At 43.5% G+C, this 21409-nt stretch overlaps 1 long non-coding RNA gene and 1 pseudogene across 2 annotated transcripts; one reads left to right on the top strand and one right to left on the bottom strand.

The window, feature by feature from the left end:
• Positions 1-928: 928 nt before the first annotated feature.
• LOC136531890 (cytochrome P450 714B3-like) lies at positions 929-9013 on the bottom strand (annotated as a pseudogene).
• On the top strand, positions 1861-5967 carry LOC136531899 (uncharacterized). Of its 2 annotated transcripts, none has more exons than XR_010778116.1 (3): positions 1861-1996; positions 5039-5152; positions 5314-5967. It is a non-coding gene; the product is annotated as an uncharacterized lncRNA (long non-coding RNA). The 2 variants fall into 2 exon arrangements; XR_010778117.1 differs by having other exon boundaries at positions 1862-1996; positions 5054-5152.
• Positions 9014-21409: the final 12396 nt, after the last annotated feature.

Raw genomic sequence — 21409 nt, 5'->3', positions numbered from 1 at the left:
CTGAGGATGCCCTTAATAGCATTCAATGTTCTGATCATTGTTGTGAAACTGGTGTCTGGTTGAGGCTCATTGTCCGGTTTTCGCTGTTGTGTTGGATTTATATCTGTTCCAGCATCATGTAAAAGTTAGTTATACTCAAAATTGCTCTGGAAATATGTTCATTAATGTGAATTTCTTGTTATTTCTTCTGGTAAATTAATTCTGGTCAGAAAATGGTCGTAAACATTTACACTATCAAAGCATTGTGTGACGGTATTATCAATTTGTTCAAAATATTTCTTATGCAGTTTGTGAGGTTATCTTTCCTTGGTTTTACTTCTGAATTGCTAGCACATTTGTTGCTTATTAAAGGGGCGTACTCAGTGCAGAGAGCTCCTGCTCTGTGCGGGGTCTGGGGAAGGGTGTCAGTGGCAAGCCTTACCCTCGCCTGTGCAATGCGAGGAGACTGCGACTCGAACCCGGGACCTTCCGGTCACAGGCGGTAAGACTCTACCGCTTGCACCAGGCCACATTTGTTGCTTATTACTAGTGTATTTTATGGTTGCTTCCTCATCATTGTACGGAGCAGTGCTCAGTGTTATTTGATGGTTGAATACTGCTTACGGTTAGAGGCATTTGTCTCCTAGCCCAGGTTGAGTGGTGATGCAAACCAACATTTTTGCTATTCATCCTTGCATGCATTGTACCATATATCTACCAGTTGCAGATCCTTTTGTTATTGTGGGTCCAATCTGGTGTTAATCCATATCCAGCCCCTTCAATATTCAGAAATTGTGGCAGTACCTTTCAATACTATACAGATGGCGATCAAGTGGAGGAAAAAGAACAACAATTGGTTCTCCCATTTCTGTTGCAATTTGAAGAGAGGTTTGATTTATGTTCGTATGTCAGGTATGCAGCATCAGTACAGACATCGATATCTGTGGTGGCGTCAATTGAACACCTTAATGATGTTCCAACATACATTTCTTTTCATCACTAAATTTAATAGCTGTATAGTTTTCCTATACAATGTTGACATAAATGATTGGCTCATTTGGCACCATTGCTCTATTAACTTATTATATGATCATGCACATGGAAAATATCATGCGTAGATAGTATGAGTTGTCTCTGTACAAATTGTCCCCTCTCCTCAGGGGAAGCTGCATTCATCATAGCACAGGTTTCTTTCCATCACATTGTATGATGACTAATATTAACGTGCTTGAATTGCAGTGCCCCTCTTAGTATAGACACTTTGCACTTTTGTTAAGGTGAGGTCCACACCAAGCTCTGGCTCCACAATGAGTTTCAGTGTTGGAGAATGCTGGTAGTGTGGTGAGAGCTTCAAAACAAACTTGGAGACGATAAGAGAGATGAGGATCTTGAGCTCAGCCATAGCAAATCCTTGCCCTAGGCAGGTTCGGGCCCCAGCACCAAATGGCAAGTATGAATGTAGCTGGGGTCGAACATCAGAGAAGCGCTCTGGGTTGAACTCTTTCACATCAGGGCCCCATAGCTCCGGGTCAAGATGCATTGTGGAGACAGGGATGTAGATGTTGACACCTTTTGGTATATGTACGCCACCGAGCTTCAGTTCCTGGAGGGCCTGCCTTGATACAAAGGCACCTGCTGGGTACAACCTCAAGGTTTCCTGGATCACCATTGTCAACTAAATTGGCAAACAAACAGGAAGTTAGTGGTCTGTTCTAACAAAATTGAGGCAGCGCTTCTTACAGCTATTATGAGATGGTAACTGGACAAGAGCACACATTTTCCATCTTCTGAAGTGCCCGTGAGTCTATTGGCTGGCCTCTGCAGACTTCATGCACCTCTGCTCGTACTCGACCCTGCCATTCTGGGTACAGTCCAAGGAGCATTAGACACCAAGCAGCTGTAACAGATGTGCTCTCATGTCCTGCAAAATATATGCTCTTGCAGTTATCCACTATAAAGTTCTCTGCCTCGGCAATGTCCACCCTACTGGTGCTTGCGCTGTGAAGAATTGCACTCAGTAAGTTCCTTTCTTCTCCACCTTCCTTTACGATTTCAAGAATTAGTTTGCGGACTTGTCTGTGAAGCTCCCATGCCTGCTTGTTCCTCGTTGAAGGAAAGAACCTGCAAGCATTTAAAATTTTAATTTTACAATTTACAGGTCTGTTCAATCAATGTGTTGCCTTGGATCAATGATACAACAACAACAAAGCCTTTAAGTCCCAAACAAGTTGGGGTAGGCTAGAGTTGAAACCCAGCAGAAGCAATCAAGAGTCAGGCACGTGAATAGTTGTTTTCCAAACACTCCTATCTAAGGCTAAGTCTTTGGTTATATTCCATCTTTTCAAGTCTCCTTTTATTGACTCTACCCAAGTCAACTTCGGTCTTCCTCTGCCTCTCTTCGCGTTACTATCCTGGTTTAGGATTCCACTACGCACCGGTGTCTCTGGAGGTCTTCGTTGGACATGTCCAAACCATATCAACCGGTGTTGGACAAGCTTTTCTTCAATTGGTGCTACCCCTAATCTATCATATATATCATCGTTCCGAACTCGATCCCTTCTTGTATGACCGCAAATCCAACGCAACATACGCATTTCCGCGACACTTATCTGTTGAACATGTCGTCTTTTCGTAGGCCAACATTCTGCACCATACAATATAGCAGGTCTAATCGTTGTCCTATAAAACTTGCCTTTTAGCTTCTGTGGTACTCTTTTGTCACATAGGACACCAGATGCTTGGCGCCACTTCATCCACCCTGCTTTAATTCTATGGCTAACATCTTCATCAATATCCCCGTCTCTCTGGAGCATTGATCCTAAATATCGAAAGGTATCCTTCCTAGGCACTACTTGACCTTCCAAACTAATATCTTCCTCCTCCCGAGTAGTAGTGCCGAAGTTATATCTCATATACTCAGTTTTAGTTCTACTGAGTCTAAAACCTTTGGACTCCAAAGTCTCCCGCCATAACTCCAGTTTCTGATTCACTGATGTTCGGCTTTCATCAACTAGCACTACATCGTCCGCGAAAAGCATACACTAAGAGATGTCCCCTTGTATGTCCCCTGTGACCTCATACATCACTAAGGTAAACGGACAAGGGATCAAAGCTGATCCTTGATGTAGTCCTATCCTAATTGGGAAGTCATCCGTGTCTCCATCACTTGTTCGAACACTAGTCACGAATCCTTGGATCAATGATAGTTCTTTTTTTTTGTTCATTCGCAAAATCAAATATGTACTTGTGATATAGGAATAGTTCGTTTACCCCCTAACCTTAGTCCAGTCATTTCAGCTAGCACATTTGGCTTGGACACAGCCTGCTGGAGTTCTCTGATCTTCATAAAGATTTCCTTTCCTTTGATGTAGCTGCTTCCAAAGCATGTTCTAGAGATCACATCTGCAGAGTAAGCCCTAATGTCATCGTCGATCTTAATGTCTGATCCCACCATTTCTATCAACTCTCTCTTCCCACGACTTTAGCAGTGGTTGTGCAGAATCGACCATCAGATCCACCATGCCCTGTGTATGAGTAAGAGTTATTATATTAACATGTCAAAGTGCATGGCCGCTGCCTGCTCTTCAGCTTTTGTCAAACCTCTAAACTCTAATTCATTGACCAATGCCCAATGTAAAAAAAGAATGTTTCCTTTTACTCAAAAAAGAAAGTTCCCTTGGATCTAACGAACTGAATGACTGCATTGTACTCCCTCCGTTCTAAATTGTAAGTCGTTTTAGCTTTTTTAGATACATAGTTTTTGCTGCATATCTAAGCATAGTGTATATCATAGCAAAAGTTGCGTATGTAGGAAAAACTAAAACAACTTACAATTTGCAATGGAGGGAGAATAGCTGAGGAAAAATGCAGAGTTCCTAAAAGTGGTCCAGACCCACATTATATAGATGGATCAGAATGTTGTAGTTTTGCTGTTGGGAGCGGTCCTAGTTAGAATCTTTGTCACACGATATCTAGCTGGATCAGAATGTTGCAGTTTTTCATGCCAGCTCTCATACTGAACTGTCATTCTGAATTATGTTTGCAAATAAGCGGCCGCATAGACCCACAGCTTAATTGCTGAGACCCACAGAGCACTGACAACTTTCAATGCTCTTTCATCAATCTGAAACCTCTCAAATTTAGGCCCCGTTTAGATGCGAATTTTTTTTGGCTTTTGGCTACTGTAGCACTTTCGTTTGTATTTGGCAAAAATTGTCCAATTATGGACTATTTAGGCTTAAAAGATTCGTCTCGCCAATTACGGGCAAACTGTGCAATTAGTTATTCTTTTTACCTACATTTAATGCTCCATGCATGTGCCATAAGATTTGATGTGACGGGGAATCTTGAAATTTTTTGGATTTTGGGTGGCATCTAAACGGGACCTTATCTGCTGATGGCCTTTAAGGCCAGAATTATGCTTGCAAATAAGCGGCTGCATAGACCCACAGCTTAATTGCTGAGACCCACAGAGCACTGACAACTTTCAATGCTCTTTCATCAATCTGAAACCTCTCAAATTTATGTGTTGACAGCCTTTAAGGCCTTGTTTAAATCCAAGGTGTAAAGTTTTAGAGTGTTACATCGGGTGTCACATGGGGTGTTCGGATACTAATAAAAAAACAAATTACAGAATTCATCAGTAATCCGCGAGACGAATTTATTAAGCCTAATTAATCCGTCATTAGCGTATGTGTTACTGTAGCACTACATTGTCAAATCATGGACTACTTATGCTTAAAAGATTCGTCTCACAAATTAGTCGTAAACTGTGCAATTAGTCTATATTTAATACTCCATGTATGTGTCAAACATTTGATGGGATAGAAGAAACTTTAGAGGGAGGAACTAATTAAGGCCTAAATCGATTCCTGCAATGTCTCTTTGAGCAAAAATGCCAGGACAGGGGCAGAGCTAGATCAAATTCGAGGTGGTGTGATTGGCTCGTGGGTGCATAGTTTTTTATTTTGTGGATGTATATATGCTGAAAATTTGATTATAATCACTGTTTTTTTTCATTATACCGTGGATGTGCCCGCATCCACAAATTCATATATAGCTCCGCCCCTGCCAGGATTGCCAGCTACGGAGTGAACAAGTGAACAGCATCTGAAACATGCTGGGCCTCGAGCGTTTTCTGATTTGTCAGATTCGTCAGTTTGCTTAAGACTGCGTAAGTAAGACTGCACTGCGTAAGATTGGTTACATGCTAATGTAGACAACCAATCATATCCAATAGCACACTATTTTATGGTATATCACGTTGAGAACACTACTAGTAATTATTGTTTGGACTGTGATGCTCATATGGCCTCGTACCTTGACCTTGTCCAGGAAGAACTCTGGGGCGATGATTTTCCTCTGGTGCAGCCAGGCCTCGCCGTTGGACTTGAGGATGCCCCTGCCGAAGAGGGGCTCGTGCGTCGCCTTGAGGTAGGAGCTCTTGCCGAGGTCCAGCGACACGCAGAGGTTGATGTCCCGGACCACGGTCGGGCCGGCTCACGTGAAGGAATACGACGTTCCCCATGGAGTAAGTGAATATGGGACCTGCATTTCAATGAAACCGGACAGCTTAAGCTCAGCAGGCTCGTTATAAGCCTCGACGGTCACTGTCCAGTTGATGAATGAACTGTCATGGTGGTTAACAGAAATCGCGTATGGATCCTCTCGTCAATTAGTAAATGGGCGTGGACAGGGCTCCAGCCACGGAAAATAAACACATTCGACGGGTCATGGTCATGGTACAGTTACTGGTTTATCATGAATTCATGAGATAATCGGCCTGTTCGCTTGTTGGTTTCAGTCAGGGCTTATTAGCCATGATACAATATTTTTCTCTCACAACAAACCAGCACCAGCCGAGCTTACCAACTCAGAAACCAACCAGCGAAATAGCTGAATTTCTCCTTGTCTCTCATGTTTACGCGCTTGCATGTGCTTGTAAGGAATACAGTGACGATGACTGAACTTATCATATTTCTTGAAGAAAATAAATTTTTTTTTGGGGGTCTAGAGTTGGAATTCAATAATACAGCATCCCACCTATCAAACCAAACACTTCCTCATTCTAATGTAGTAATGTATATTCGAGACCTGTCGTGGTATGTGTTTTATCAGAAAGACAAAGTTGATGGCACGCGGTGGCCCTGACCATTGGCTTGGCAGTTCTCCCGTCCACTCCCGAGATATTCACGGAAAACAAAATATCAGTGGGATCGCTCGCCGGGAAGCCGACACATCGCCTCCAGCTCCCCGTCCCGTCACGGCGCAAACCGCGCGATTTTTCTTCCCGTCGGGAGGCGGGGGGAGCAGCCATGCCCGGAGGAGCCAACAACAGCCAACCCGCGCTCGGCAGCCAATCGAAGCGGACAGGCCTCTGTCGTGCGGTGCCCGCGAGCGGCTGTTCCCATCCCGGCCCCGGCCGTCGTCCCTCTCGCACGGGAAAGCGGCCATCGGCCAATGCAAGCCCATCTGGATACAATACAACTGCCGCCGGTACGTGACGCGCCCGCGCGACGCGACGGGACGCGACCCCACCCCGCGCTCGTGCGGCCCCTGGCATGAGCCCACGCGCGCGCCACGGTGCTGCTGGTGGCTGCCGAGTCCCGTCCACGGGCCGCGCGACGTTCACGTTGCCGCGGATCGTGCCAACGATCCGCGTCTCTTTCAGCTATGGCTGGGGAAGCGAGGAGCAAGAGCTACACTACACTACACGACGTACGGTTCCCAGGAACAGATGGAGCTACGCGAGCGGCCTCATCAGACTGACGTGATATGTTAGCTCGTGTCAACCGTGCTGCGGGCGATACATACATATATTACATACACATTGGCTTAACTATACACGTAGGAGTATATACAATAACGATATATATGGCATCATTTTCGTCTGTGATGGCCACTCATTGGCCGTTGCCATTTTACGTTTCTTGTTATTGTGATACTGTACTACGTATTTCGTTATGAAGAGTGGAAACCAACAGAAATCCCAATTCAAAAAAAAGGAAAGACACCGAAAATATGGTACTATCCTAGAAAGGATGTAAATCTCGCTTTTCGAGGTAAGATTAATGTAGGTGTAAAATTACGTATTTACCCCTCCTCTATCATTCTCTAGACATGTAGAAATTAAAAAATAATCATTGTATTATAGAATGTTCTTCTCGTAGATAAATAAAGTAGTGGTATTTTAATAGGTGGGTCATACTAGAAAAGTTGGTCTCATGTCTACAATTACATTCTTTATGAGACAAGATTTGAAATGAATGATTACATTCTATTTTGTGATGGAGGGAATAGTTAAATGAAGGCTGCATGCCCCCAATCGGGATTCAGAGCAAGAAGCATGTTTTTTTTTAGTGGAAGGAGCAAGAAGCATGGGTGCATCTACTTGGCAAGCTCCCGGTTCCCAAGGCCCCCGGCCTGTCCTTTTGCATTGTGCCAAACCTGTAGTCGTATACAGAACATGATCCAAGACTAAATGATCGCCTCCTCAACCCCATCATCTCAGCTTTCCTTACGATTTGTTCGTTTCAGACCTTTGTACGTTTGCTTCCTCGCTCGTTACGTCTCTCCGTGCCGTGCCGCGCTAGAGTCCAGGGAGCTGCACATAGTGATGGCCAGCTCACCTAATTTATCCAGCTGCTTAACAGTAAACAGCAACAGCAAAAGTAGCTTAAACCGCGCGAGACATGGACCCTAGCTAGTTCGAGGAAGTTTAGTGAGCTGTTAGCGTTGAAGCAGCTGTGATAGATGAGCGTAAGATCAGCACCAACATGATGGAATAATGGAGTTGTTTTGGGTACTTTTAGTACCGTTCAACTAGATGTGCACAAATCAACACCATCATTGACGGGTCCTCGAAAAGGATGGCACTCGGTGACAGAAGAGAAAATAAGTGGTGAGATTATTGTTGTTGCTACATGGACATGGTCGCCGTATTCCTGTGGAGTGTGGCCAACAACTTACTAATTAGATGGCTCAATTATTGGGCTAAACATGTACCAACACACCCATCTGCTGCTATCTTATTGGTTGGTTTTTAACCAGAATTAGGGGGCTTGGATTCCATAGCTAATAGGCTGCTGTTTTCTAATACAAAGGGGCAATGAATCCACATTTTTAGTTTTTTCTTTTATTAATCACCTTATCATCTCCAGTGTCATCTACTTGGTGGTGGCTAGCTACGTACTAGTGGTGATAGAACACGTTCACTGAACTCAAGTAAAAGCTGGAAGCCTAGAACGAACAAACGCCACTGGCTCACGTACTGTGCTCTAGTACCTAGTAATTACAACAGATATATTGCATATTTGTTTCCATTCGGTTTGTTAAATTACTGATTAATTAGTTCATGATCTCCTCCCTCCTGGGAGCGGCGCGCGAAACATTGTAAGATTGTTAACAGCGGCAGGCGGGCAGAACAAGAGAGCAAAGCAAGGAACATATATAGATGATAACACACTTCAAAATTCAAATTAGGCGGCATGAATAAGATCGAAATAAAGCGCCGTACATGCATGCCACGCATGAGCAAATAAACACCAAATGCTATATGGAAGCATAGCAAAGCATGATAGCAGGACGACACACGTACGTACCGTACTCTTTCCTCCATTTCTCGTAGTAGGGCAGCACGGCCGGCCGGTAGTCGTGCACGATGCCGGCGCCGCCGCCGCTGCGGCGTGCCGACGCGCGCGCAGCCTTGGCAGCGGCAGCCGCCTCCCTCATGTCGGCGAGGTTGCCGTAAGGGAACGACGGCCGCGGCCCGCCGATCTTCTGATCCTTGAACTTGGCGAGGACCCTCTGCGGCACGAGCCAGAGGATGTGGTAGAGGTACACGGCGAGGCCGCACTCCCCCACGCAGCACAGGCTCAGCACCACCTTCGTCACAGCCATGATGGCCACCTCCATTATCTTCGCTCTCCCGGCCGGCCCCCACGCTACGAGATATGTGATCCTCGCTCGCTCCCCTCTCTCTCTCTCTCTCTCTCTCTCTCTCTCTCTCTCTGATGACCTGAGACTTCCCACTCATCTCTCTATCACTAGCTATGAGTGAACTATGAGAGTGCCAGGCCCAGGTTGACGAAGGTGGTGGCTGGTGGTACCTACTTCCTCCGTCTAAAAAATAGAGTCGCTATAAAAATCATGCTGGTCAAACTTTCTCAGCTTTGATTATATTTGTAGAAAAAAATGTGCAACATTTATATCTTTAAATAAGTTTTTTTTATGAAAGTATATTCAATAATCTATCTAATGATACTAATTATGTATCATAAATATTAATATTTTATTAAATATATTTGGTCAAAGTTAAAAGTTGCTAACTTTTTAAAAAGCGAGAATGACTAATTTTTTAGACAGAGGGAGTACACCGGGACGACTGGGAGGTTGGGGTGGCCGTGTGTATACGTCCCGGGATCGACGGGGGCATGGACTCGGTCACTCGGGGAAGGCAGATGCCAACTCTGGCATAAAAGGCTCCCAAATAAAGAAGCTTTCAAGAGGGCCGCCACTCACATGTGCATCCTTCGAGCGCGTGGGCCGCAACACGATAAAATCCCGAAGCGTGTCCGTGTTTATCCAGTGTTGATTTCACAGCTTCTAGCCATACATCAAAAGGGTTTAACCATATTTTGAATTGAATTTTCTCATTCTAGATACAGTTAACTGTTGGCTTTTGACCTGAGCCATATATATATAGTAGGAAGCTCTCAAATTCAAGCCCTTGTGCCATTGCACTTTAGGATTCCTTTCATTTAGGGCACCTTGGGTACGCGCCACCGGATAAATAATAACACAAAAATAGTCTTAAGTGGGGACGATCTTGGATACGCTCAATGTAATGGTAATAAGGGTCTCAGTTATATTCTTAACATGACACAAAATAATGATTAAAAAGCTAGTAACAACTAAAAATAAGATCCAAATAACTCCAAATCTAGCCGCAATAGACATATTCTATCTTTCCAAAAAAATTAGTACTGATTCTATATTTTTTCCTGATTTTAATTGATTGAAATAGCTGTGGATTTTTAGGAAATAAACCAGTTTTTATTATCTTCAAAAAATGCAAACCATCTTTGGAACTAGCTACATGGCCAAAATTGTCTAGTATTGATAGTTTGTTGGTCAAAGATTTCTGGTTTTAGAGTTGCAAGGTAAAAAATAAACTCAGGCAATAGTAGGATGGCCAAAAATAGACTTCTCGCCATTGAAAATGAAGTGGTAAATTGTAAACAAGATGCCAAACTATCCCGATGTGTATGTAAGTAAAAAATGATTGATGTAAGTTTGTCCCGTTTGTGGGTCTCGTACGCTCGCGGGCATATCGAGTTAGGGCTTCCTGGTCTCGGCGAGTTTAGGTCTCCTTCTCCTCTCTCGTTCCCGATTCAGATATCCTATTCGATCTGAATTAGAGTCCACGTCCCATCCCATGATTGTGTCCATGTAAACCTCTCCGTGACGGAGCCAAACCTCCCTCTGCTAACCAAGTAGTCTTCTGTCGAAGAAGCCGAGGTCTAGGGTTTTGGCCGCCGAGCTGGGGGTGTCTTGGGGGGTGGTGTTGATGGAGGCGGTGGCGGGGTTGATGGAGAAAATGAAGCTGTCGGAGGTGGAGAAGAAAGGAATCAGGTGTTGGTGGATCGTCCTGTCCACACGGAGGCTTTGGAGCAGACGCTGGGGAAGGTATGGTGTCCAATACGAGGGATCGACTGTAAGGGCCTCAGATCAAACCACTTCCTGTTCACCTTTCACCAGCCATCGGGGAAGAAAAGGGCGATTGATGATGGGCCGTGGTTGTTTGGGAAAGATCTCATTGTGGTGGTGGACTTTGATGGTCGTAAGAGGTTGGAAGATATCCCATTCAATAACATCCTGATCTGGATTAGGGTTTCGGGTTTGCCGCTTGGGATGATGAACAAGGAGACTAGGAGATGATTGGCAATGAAGTGGGAGTTTTTGTGGATATGGATCTTGAGGAAGATGGGTCGGCGGTGGGTCAGTACCTGCGGATCAAAGTGAGGCTGAATATCACAAAGCCAGTGATGCGTGGTGTCTCGGTGTTCATGAAGGATGATGAACCCCCACTTTGGTGTGCAATGGTGTATGAATACCTACCAAACTTCTGCTATTGTTGTGGAATCATTGGACACACAAATAAAACATGTGGGTCGAAGGGAGACGGTGGAGGTGCGCTGCAGTTCTCAAAAAAGTTGAGGTTTGTGCTAGAGAAGAAAAGGTGGGAGGGGTGTTTAGGAGGTGTTGGCACCTCGAACAGAAGGAGTGGATCCTGGAGATCAGGTGGGAGTGGTGAGTTTGGGAGAAATAGTGGAGGGTCGAAGGTGAAAGGATCAGGATCAACGAGGAGTGAATCTCTGACCTGTGCGTAAGAGTGATGAGGAAACAAGGGAGATATAGAGGTGCAGAGCTGTAGGGTCGAGATGGCGGACTAGAGGGGGGGAGGGGTGAATAGTCCTTTTTAAAACTTAATCACGCTGGCTAACCAAAATAAATACGGAATTAAAACTATCGGTCTAGCTAAGACTACACCCCTATATCTAAGTTCACAAGCACCTTATAAAGATCCTAATTAGGCAACAAAGGTGTTGGGCTAGCTAGAGCTCACCTAATTAATTCTAGAGCAAGGTCACATAAACCTATGCACTAGTACTTTGACAACTGAGAGAGCTCCTACACAATCTAGTAAGCAAAAGCATAAAGCTTCTAAGCTCACTAGCAAAGCTCAATAACAAGGCTACACAAGCCAAATTATAGAGCACAAAATACTTAGCTACACAAACTAAGCAATGTGACTAACAAGGTTACTAATACCAAATTAGCCACACAAGAGAGCTACTTCTATGCTACACAAGCAAGAAGGCAACTAGCAAGCTACTAAAGCTAAACTAGTCACAAGAGCAACTACACAAACACAATGTAATAATACAAGCTTGTGTTTCATGGAAATCAAACCACCGAGAAGATGATGAAGACAATGTTGATACGGTGATTTTCTCCTAAGGTTCACTTGGTTGCCACCAAGCTATGTCCCCGTTATGTCAACCGCTCACTTGGTGGTTCGGCGGCTAATTGGCATCACCTGCCAAGCCCGCACATCGGGCACCGTAAGAACCTACCCCGAAAGTGAGGGTAGCTCAATGACACGCTCAACTAGAGTTGCTCTTCATGATCCCCGCAGGGTGAGCATAATCCCCCTCACAAATTCTCCTCTAGAGCATCGCACAATCTTCTCGCGTGTTTCAATGGAGTCATAAGCCACCAAGCTATCTAGGAGGTGGCAACCTCCAAGAGTAATAAGCACCACCGGCTTATAACATGATCACCTAGTGCCACTCGATGCAACCTCATAATGTAGCGCACTAGCATCATACTCACTCGCAATCGGATCACACTCTTGCAAGCACATGTGAGTTAGAGGGCATCTAAGCACACCTACACAAGCCACTAAGGCTTAAGGGTGCTCAGCTCCCAGCCCAAGGCCGGCCAAGGAGGTATTTATAAGCCCCCACATGAAATAGAGCCATTGCTCTAAAGATTCCCTTCTCTACGAGGGCACCAGACAAGTTGGTGCCTAGCACCGGATAGGGCGGTGCCCCGCTCCAACGGTCACTTCAACTGCTAGTTGGATCAATCCTAGGCACCGGATAGGGGTGATGATGGCACCGCCCTAGGGTGGCGGTGACCACCCAGTCTAATCCCGTGAAACCCTTGCCCTTGGGAAAAATAGGGCAATGCACCGCCCTAGTCACGACGGTGCCTAGGCGGTGACCAAGCCCTGCTCCCTTGCTTTTTGCCAAAAAGTGGCGGTGGCACCGAACAACACTTGGCGGTGCACCGCCCTCACCATGGCGGTATACATCATCGCTTTCGGTGACCACTCCAGCTCCTGCTGCGCTCGGCCATGTCTAGATGGGCACCGCCCTAGGGGTGGCGGTGCCATCGGACAACCAGTGGCGGTGCCCTCAGGGCAACACGCTGCTCTCGGCCTCCCAGCCAGTCACCGTCACTAGGGTGGCAGTGCACTGGACAGCTAGGGGTGGTGCCCCTAGGGCAGCAGCCTAAGCCTAGTTTTGCCTCCTTTCTTCACCTTTCTACTTCTCCTTTGCAAATGTGCCAACACCACCAAGTGAACAACACCTTGTGCATGTGTGTTAGCTTTTCACAAACATTTTCCAAAGGATTAGCACTCTTTTCACAATGTCACTCGATCCTAACACATATACAAAGTTAGATCACTCGAGTGGCACTAGATGACTAATATGTAAACAAGTTTGCCCCTCTTAATAGTATAACCATCTATCCTAAACCCGGTCATCAACTTCTTTACATACCTATAACCGATGAAATGAAATGCCCTAGGTTATACCTTTGCCTTGTGCATTTCATTCCATCTCCTCCAATGTTGATACAACACATGCACCAACATGATCAACAATGATATGATCCACTCCATATCATCATGTGACCATATTGGTTCATCAATCTTGAATTTACTTGCTCTTCACCGCTGCTTTGGTCCATCGGCGCCAAGTCATCACTCAACTTGCCCTTCACACTTGTAACTAGTTCGTCGAGCCAAGTCATGTCTTGATCTTCTCAACCTTGATCACATGATTCAATATCATGTCTCATGTGCAATGAGCTCCTTCATCATCACATGTGTGAGCTTCACAACATCTTCAAGCCATCTTCACCGTCATGGCATATGTTGCTCACACACATGTACCTGTGGACTAATCACATGTGTATCTCACTCAAACACATATTAGTCCATATAAGGTTGTCACTCAATTACCAAAACCAAACAAGGACCTTTCAATCTCCCCCTTTTTGGTAATTGATGACAACTCTACAAAGATATAGAAATTAAGCTCATTTTAAGCTAGCACTTTACACAAGTGTAAATTGCTAACTTGATTTGGATTTTATGCTACTTATCCAACATTTAAGCTCTATGTTAAGATTTGGATAAGCATCATAAAACATGACTTGGTAGTGATAACTCCCCCTACATGTGTGCTCAAATGGTTTGGTTTCAAGTTTGCACACATGCATGAATATGAAATTTGTGGGAGTGTTACCACTACTAAGTGATGCTAAGGTGTATAGAATAACCTTTCAAGCGTGATACCAATCGGAGTTGCGCCTTTAATCTCATCCTTAGCACCATGAGTAGCTAGACAACAAAAATACTAGAAGTCCCATAAGATCAACATTATAAGCAAGGTTCTAGTACCACATGTAGAAATACAAGTCTAGCTACCATCCTTTGCATGCTAGTTATCAAATCATCATTCGACTTCTATCACTAGCATACACCACACAAGCATGCATTTCAAGTTTAAAGACTTATGCAAATGCAATCAAGCACATGAATATGCACATATCAAATGCAACCAAATAAGTTCATGAGCTTGCTCCCCCTACTTGTGTGCTTCTCTTGTCCAAGAATTTTGATCATTCTCAATTTCTTAATATTGCTCCCTCTTTGTCCATGTCCATGTCCAACCTCTACTTCTTTGTCTCAGTTCTCCCAAAGCTCTCCCAGTTTTTGTCTCAATTTCTCCTCAAGCTCTCCCAAAGCTTTCATATCTTTGTACAATCTCTCTCTCTTTGTCATCAATTTCCATAAAAGGTGTGCTTCCCATTGATGCAAAGACTTGCATTGGGGTAGATGGTTGAGGCTTGAATCTTGTATTTTTTATGGACACTTCTAAATATTGGAATGACACCACTTGTATAGCTCTTGAGATACCACATATAGGATCTTTGACCTTGATACCAATTGGTGGGACACCTCCCCCTATGTCATAGCATGGGTCATGTATTTGCTAAACTTGAGCTCTTATAGTGAGGGATGTATTCTTCATTTGATGATCACTTAAAGTTGAGGATCACTTGTGGAACCACCATCTTGCATGATTGATACCACGCGTATGATTGATTTGTCAATAAAAATCATTTCTTGAACAATTTCTATCTTCATGAGTACCATTTGTAGGATATCACTTATGAGTTGATCTAGACATCACTTATGAATTCCACTTGAAGAGATCAACTAAGTCTAGATACATCTTGAAAAACTAGGTATCCATTTGCATTGTTGTCTTATGCTTGTACTTTTTTCATTATCATGAGCTTCTAATGTTGACTTGAACTAAATTGATTTGCCTAAGCTTCCAAGTCTAGTTCCAAAATAGATCAATTACTTAGGTTCACTAGCTCATGAACAAACTCATACTCATACCACTAGATCAACTAAACATTCAAGCAATAGTGGTAGGCTATGAATTTTAAACTTTCATTTGTCATGCATGATCCTATAGAGCATGTACTATATGTACTAACCACATAATAGTAAGGGATGACAATGATCATGCACATTATAATGATACCTTTGCTATGTTGGAGTAGAGGATAGTCATATAGATTTCAATTCATTACTCCAATAGCAATGTGAAGTCTAATTTATAGCTTGGTAAAGACCAATCATCATAGATAGAGTCCATTCTTCACCCATATGAATTGAGAACCACTTATGATCAAGTGCACTTTCTTGAGTTGTGGTTGGCTTGCTTCTTCTTCTTTTGATCAATGCTTGCATGAGAGAACTATGAGTGTGTATACCACTTGAATTTTCATGAATTTCTTCTTTTTTTGGGTGAAATGAAATGCCCTAGGTTATACCTTTGCCTTGCACATTCCATTCCATCTCCTCCAATGTTGATGCAACATATGCACAAACATGATCAACAATGATATGATCCACTCCATATCATCATGTGACCATATTGGTTCATCGATCTTGACTTCACTTGCTCTTGACCATTGCTTCGGTCCATCGGCACCAAGTCATCACTCAACTTGCCCTTTACACTTGCAACTGGTCCATCGAGCCAAGTCATGTCTTAATCTTCTCCACCTTGATCACATGACTCAATGTCATGTCTCATGTGCAATGAGCTCCTTCATCATCACATGTGTGAGCTTTGCAACATCTTCAAGACATCTTCATCGTCATAGCATATGTTGCTCACACACATGTACCTATGGACTAATCACCTGTGTATCTCACTCAAACACATATTAGTCCACCTAAGGTTATCACTCAATTACCAAAACCAAACAAGGACCTTTCAAGAGCCCACTCAAGAAGTTTGTCCCACCACAAAAGGAGGGAGCCAGGACATAAATCTACAAGTTTGAATATATATAAGGAGTTTGATAAGGAGAAAGAGGAACCGAAGTAGGGGGCTATAGGAGAGATTGTTCAGAAGGAAGTGAAGGGGGACATAGGTCACGGGGTGGATATGGCGGTGGATGTTGCAAATAAGTTAGCAGTGGAGGGGAAGGGGAAGAAAGACCAGAGGAAAGGGAAGTACAAGAAGGTTGTGAGGGAGCAAGAAGGGAAGAGTGGGGTGTCTGATGGGAAGAAGACTGGTGAGAAGCGTAGCAATAGTGACATGGATGTGGATGAGCAAGGAAGGGAGAAGAAGTTGAAGGGAGGTGTTTTAGTGGAGGAAAGTGATGCCCATACCTTGAATGTGGAGATGGTGAACTAGCTCTATGGGAACCAATGAGGATTGTGGCATGGAACTGCCAGGATCTAGGCAACCACCTAGTAGTTTGGGGGCTTCTGGAACTCTAGAAGTCGGTGGGTGCGAACATCTTGTTCTTGTCGGAAATGAAGCTAGACGAGAAGAGGATGCAATGGTTTCAATAGGCCTTAGGGCTTATCAACATGGTGGTGAAAGATTGTGAAGGAAAAGGGGGGTTGCTGTGTTGTGGAGGAGAGGAGTCGATGTGGTGCTGAGGAATTTTTTAGAGTACCACATTGATATGGACGTCAAAGATGAGGATGGGCGGGAGTGGAGGTTCACAGGGGTGTACGGGGAACCTCACACTGACTCAAAGGAATGGACATGGCAAACGTTTCAGGATCTAATCAAAATCCTGGTGAAGCCATGGATGCTGGCTAGGGATTTCAATGAAATTTTCTTTGTACATGAGAAAGGAGGGAGACACAGAAATCAAAGGTGCATGGACAAGTTTCGTCAGGTGTTAGAGGAATGTGGTGTGGAGGATGTGGGATATGAAGGAGATAAGTTTACTTGGAGAAATAACAACCACTCTTGAGGAAGGCTATATTCGAGAAAGGCTAGATAGGGTGGTGGTGAACCCAGAATGGTAGGAGTTGTACCTAAATTTTAAAGTTGTCACTGGTGACCCAAGACACTTGGATCACCACCCACTAGTGATTGATACTAGGGAGGTGGTCAGGCAGCAGGTAGACAAGGGTGGTGATTTCTAGTTTGAAGCTGCTTGGGTTGAGGAGGAGGCATGTAGGACAGTGGTCAAAGATGCGTGGGATAAATTGATGTTGGGGGGATGAGTCCCTGTCTTAGAATTGTTGGAGATGGTTGTAGGTGATCTATCGAGCTGAGGGTCCAATGTGTGGGGCAACTTGGACAGAAGGGTGAAGGAGCTGAGGAATGAGTTAGAATCTTGTAGGAGAGGAAGCCTAAATAGGATAGCATTGCTAGGGAAGGAGTTATGAGATATAGACTAGACAAGGCGGAAGAATAGAAGGATATTTACTAGAAGCAACGTGCTCATGTTAAGTGGATGGTGTATGGGGATCAAAACATGGTGGTTTTTCATGTGTCATGTATGGAGAGGAGAAGGAATAATAGAATAGGAAACCTATAAAAGGAGTCAGGGGGTTGGGTGGAGAATAAAGTAGAGAAGAGGGCTTTTATTAGTAATCATTTTCACAAATTTTGAGGTCATCTGGTGGCCATGACACCCAACGGCTGTTGGATTGTGTTGAACCAAAAGTTACACAAGAAATGAATGTCCAGTTGACACAAGCGTTCACAAGAGAGGAGGTGTATGCTGCCCTAAAATCTATTGGTAGTTTGAAAGCTTCGGATCCTAACGGTATGCCGGCTCTATTTTATAAAGAGTACTAGGACATTGTTGGTGATGAGGTGACCACAGAGGTGCTAAAGGTCCTGTAGGGAGGGCCTATGCGGGAAAGGTGGAATAATACAACAGTGGTGTTGATTCCTAAAGTGAGAAAGCTAGAGCACATAAAAGATATGAGGCCGATCAGTCTTTGTAATGTCATATATAAGCTTATCTCCAAGGTGGTGGCAAATAGACTGAAAGGTATCCTTTTGGATATAATATCCCTAGCTCAAAGTGCGTTTGTCCTAGGGCGTTTGATAATGGATAACAACCTCATTGCATGAGGCCACCCACTACATACAGAAGAGAAAGAAGGGGAAGGATGGTCGATATGAGTAAAGCATATGATAGGGTGGAATGGAGTTTTCTGGAGGAGATGATGATTGTTGACACCAAAATTTGGTAATGTTATTGCCAATGAAAGACTACAGAAGAAAGCCGATAATTTGATGAGTATTGAGTTTAAAGGGCCGATTCGAGGAATGCATGCTAGCTAGATCTCCAATATGAATCGACAAACCAGTTTAATTATCATTGGCATACTTATAGCTAGGTACAAGCAAGCAAGGTGGCCAAATTTGGATATGTGTCTAGACAAGATGGTTAAATTAAGATACGTGTCTGAATTAAGATACGTATATAGGCAAGATGCATACCATATATACCTTGCAATAATTGCCGTATCTAGGCTTGGCCAGATGAGAGAAAGCAGATGATGCAAGGAGATGGGAAAGAAAGGAGTCAGGGCTTAGATATTTGAGAAAGATAGTATTTTATATTATCTGGCCAGGCTGCACAAGGAAATTTAAACGATGTACAAGGAAGAGGCAAGCAAATAAAAGAGTCACATACATGCATGTGGGGCTTGACGTGGGTGCTGATTAAAGCAAAGGAGATATATATGCATATACGTGATCACCAGGCTTGCTTGTTCGGCTATTAGAAATATATGTATATTCATTAGCAAGGTAATGTACTTGCAGGGCTTTGCCGGTTGAGCCGAAACAAGAAAGGATGCATCAGTCAAAGAGGTTTTATTGGCAAGGATTCTACATAAGGGAAAGCTAGAGTCCATGTATCTTAATATTTCCATTTATTTAGATATTTCTTTTGAGACTAAGACTTGTATGTTATGAACAGTTAGGAGTCTTTAGCCTAGGGGTATAAATATAAACCCCCAACCATTGTAAAAGGAGATACAATCAATCAAATACAAGTTACTTACTTTTTCGACTTTGGACACCCCTTAGGAGTAGGAGTAGAGTAGATTTCAACGAGTTCTTCAGCAAGTACGGCTGTAGCGATCCGATCGACCTTCACTGCTTGTCTGTAAGTACCGTCATGACTTATACCTCTGTTCGTATGGCTGTATCGATCCGGTCGACCTCCACTGTGGCTCTAGTATAAGTTAGTTATCGACTCTTGTCTAGTTCAAGTAAGGCTGCATCGATCCGGTCGACCTCCACTGCTCGAACTAGATTAAGGTCAAGTTATCGGCTCTATCTAAGGGTGGCATTCCTTTGGATAGATTCATTAAGTTACCGATATTGCTTATTACTTCTATTATTTATTTAATTACAACAATATCACTTCGCCTGATTGGGATTGATCTAGATTGGCCTTATATCTTTTTTAACCCATCGTTTGTTAATCTAAATTTGATCTAATCTACACCTTAAAAGATGAGTTATGTTTTATCGGCTGTTTTATATCAATCTTAATCGTGCATAGCGTGCGATTAAGACGTGTCTGATCTTGAGTAGATCTATTGGCTAGGGAAAACCGTTCCATAGCCCATTATCATAGTCTGTATGATTCTGCCTCACACCCTACTATTAGCACCGTGGAGTGAGGATCGTTAATTTGTAGATCTGTTTCTAAGAGGGCATGATCTTAACTATGTGCTATGCCTAAATCGACTGTTTTAGCCGATATCGAGTGCTTTCACGAACAGTTCACGTCATGAGACCGTTGAAGTAGCAATAGGTTCAAGGATGTGTTAGCCCCATGATCTTATTATTGTATTACGGCCTACATAATTCTGCCTCATGCCCAACTGATATTAGTAATAGGTTAGGGTCATCGAGTCTATTGTTATTTCTATGGCCTGAATGATTCTGCCTCATGCCCACTGGTCATAGCGATAGATGAGATCTAATATGTTTATTAGATTTATCTCTATTAAATGGTTGAATGATGATGAACTGCTTATTTTATAAAGGGGTTTAGTTACTCGCAGTCATTGGCTCAGTATAAACTAATTACTATTGACATCTTATTGCCATTGACCAATATTTGCCTAAATAATATTCATCCTGAAAGATAACCGATTCTTCTTACACAACCCCATGAGCTCTAACTAATTTACTCTTATGAATATGCTAGAATCAACTATTTAGTCGTTCTCCTTTCATATCAGCTCTCAGAGCCGTACATTCGGGACTGTCTGGCAACACCGGCATGTTCCGCCCTAAATTATTGATAAACTTTCTCTTCTTGTCAATTGTAGGGTCAAATTGACTGGCATGTCTCGGGAGGAGTGCGTAGGATCAACCACCCCTGCACTAAAGCTAGGTGGATCTCTAGCTCCATCGAATGGACCCTTCTGGCTTGCTCATGTGCCCTCGGCACGAGACAAAATTTCTGTGTCGACACACATTTCTGGCACGATCATCATGGCGGTTCACAACAACAACAACATCCTTATGGTACATTATGAAGATCTACCTGATGGAGATAAAGGCGTCATCAGTAAAGCTATAGAAGAATTTCAGAATAAGTGTTTGTTGTCCTACACCAAAACATGTGACAACACAATTGTTCAGAAATTTTCACTACCAAGAGTTCTATTACACGGATAGACAGATACAGTTGAAGCTGAAGACAGATGTTTCTTTACAGAAGTTGTAGACAAATCTGTTTATGATGCCATGTTAAGCCATAATAAAGCTTTCTTGGACATATTCCACAATGCCATGAAAGAAGCGATTCATGGGTTTCCAGTTAGTCAAGTTGGGCCGACTTATTACAATATTCTAGACCTGTCGACCCAAGGGACTAATCAAGTCAGTACCAACCATCAAGAAGCAGCACCAGCTGGTAATGGTGATGTCTAGACAGTTCAGGGTTCATCTAAACAAGCTCAAGGTACTACTACTAATCAGATACAGTATAATCCTAGACCATCAGTACAACATGTGCAATAGCTGGCGAGGCAAGGTCAGAACTAGGTGGTTAATTTTGGCACATCAGGCCACATACCATCGTCGGCTCAAAAAATAGCACCATCAATTCAAAGGATCCATAGAGATATAGATCCTCATGTCTATAATTAGAGACTTCAAGCAGCAAGCCAGCAAAGGACCGAGCAGATAGAGATTCCATAAGGGTATCACTATGGCACAAATTATAACACCCTTCACATGATTCTAAATCCAGG

Source organism: Miscanthus floridulus, chromosome 2 (assembly GCF_019320115.1).
Source record: "Miscanthus floridulus cultivar M001 chromosome 2, ASM1932011v1, whole genome shotgun sequence".
Classification (NCBI taxonomy): domain Eukaryota; kingdom Viridiplantae; phylum Streptophyta; class Magnoliopsida; order Poales; family Poaceae; genus Miscanthus; species Miscanthus floridulus.
This window is presented reverse-complemented; position numbering and strand designations above follow the sequence as displayed.